Source organism: Octopus bimaculoides, chromosome 7, assembly GCF_001194135.2.
Source record: "Octopus bimaculoides isolate UCB-OBI-ISO-001 chromosome 7, ASM119413v2, whole genome shotgun sequence".
Classification (NCBI taxonomy): Eukaryota; Metazoa; Mollusca; class Cephalopoda; order Octopoda; family Octopodidae; genus Octopus; species Octopus bimaculoides.
Genome location: NC_068987.1, coordinates 88962767 through 88964720, shown reverse-complemented (window position 1 = coordinate 88964720; position 1954 = coordinate 88962767).

The following is a 1954-nucleotide window of genomic DNA, read 5'->3' as shown; positions in this document are numbered from 1 at the left end:
ACTTATCCGGATTTAAATTTATAAGTTGTGTCTTCAATAAAGTTCTCACAAGTTCCCCAATTGGATCGGCCACACTTTTTCACTGTTGGAATTGAGTCTGTAGTTTGTAGTTTTTTTATTTCTTTACTGACCGCAAGGGGCTACACACAGAGGGGACAAACAAGGACAGACAAAGGGATTAAGTCGATTATATCGACCTCAGTGCGTAACTGGTATTTATTTAATCGACCTCGAAAGGATGAAAGGCAAAGTCGACCTCGGCGGAATTTGAACTCAGAACGAAATACCGCTAAGCATTTCGCCCGGCGTGCTAACGCTTCTGCCAGCTCGCCGCCTTGTTCTACACCAAATACTGAACATTCAGACAAATATCGAGGATGTAACAGATGGAGTAAGAGAAGGCAGCACCAACGATGGTCAGCTACACATTTTCTGCTCAATGGACAGGATCACAATGAAATGATGTGCCATCCGGACCACAAATCGAACCCACTACTTTAAGATCGTAAAGACAACACCCCTAATCACTAGGCCACACGCTCGCCATGTACTACTGGATACGTAAATTTATTTTTCTTTCTTTGTCTTTTCTCTTTTATTTCAGTTATTGGACTGCGGCTATGCTGGGGCACTGAATTAAAGTGTTTAGTTGAACACATTGTCCCAAGTACTTATATTTTTTTTATGAGTCTGGTCCTTATTGTATAGGTCCGTTAAGTCAAGAAAGTGTAAATAAACTAACACCGGCTGTTTAGTGAGGTTCACAAACACAGACAAGAACACACACACATACACGATGGGCTTCCACACATAAGGCGGCGAGCTGGCAGAAACATTATCACGCCAGGCGAAATGCTTGGCGGTATTTCGTCTGCCGCTACGTTCTGAGTTCAAATTCCGCCGAGGTTGACTTTGCCTTTCATCCTTTCGGAATTGATTAAATAAATACCAGTTACGCACTGGGGTCGATGTAATCGACTTAATCCGTTTGTCTGTCCTTGTTTGTCCCCTCTATGTTTAGTCCCTTGTGGGTAATAAAGAAATAAGAGACGTTACCACGCCGGGTGAAATGTTTAGCGGTATTTCGTCTGCCGCTACGTTCTGAGTTCAAATTCCGCCGAGGTCGACTTTGCCTTTCATCCTTTCGGGATCGATTAAATAAGTACCAGTTACGCACTGGGGTCGATGTAATCGACTTAATCCCTTTGTCTGTCCTTGTTTGTCCCCTCTGTGTGTAGCCTCTTTTGGGTAGTAAAGAAATAACACAGTCTCTTTCTACCAAATTCACTCACAAGTCACTGGATGGACCGTTGGAAACTGATCTCGAAACAACATGGCTGCGAAGCGTGTTTGTTAACTGCACTACCATGCGCTCGTCTTTTTGTGAAGACTATTTAATCACCAAAACCGCCATTTGTTTCAGCGAACCGATTTTCAACAGTGACTAATGACATTCTATGAAGTGATAGTAAATAGCAGTGACAGATGGCGTTGCAGTGCAGAGAGAGATGCGAGGTTATCAAATGAAATATGAAATATCAAAGGGCAACTTTATATTAACAGTAGCTTTGTACTGCAAGTTTAAAAGTGGACTCTGCAAAGTGTATAACACTTGTGGATATGTTTGCATGCGGCGTGCGCTTGTGTACATTGATGTATGTATGTATGTGTGTGTGTTTGTGATGTGCGTGTATACGCACACACATATATATATGTATATGTGTGTATGTGTATACGTATATTTCTGAAAATATATACGTGTAAATATCAGTGCATATATATATATATATATATATATATATATATATATATATATATATATATGTATGCATATAAATGTATATATATGTACATGAGTGTGCATATTTATACACACACATATATATAGAGAGACATAAAGTAACAGAGGAGGAAGAGAGAGAGAGAGAGAGAGAGAGAGAGAGAGAGAGAGAGA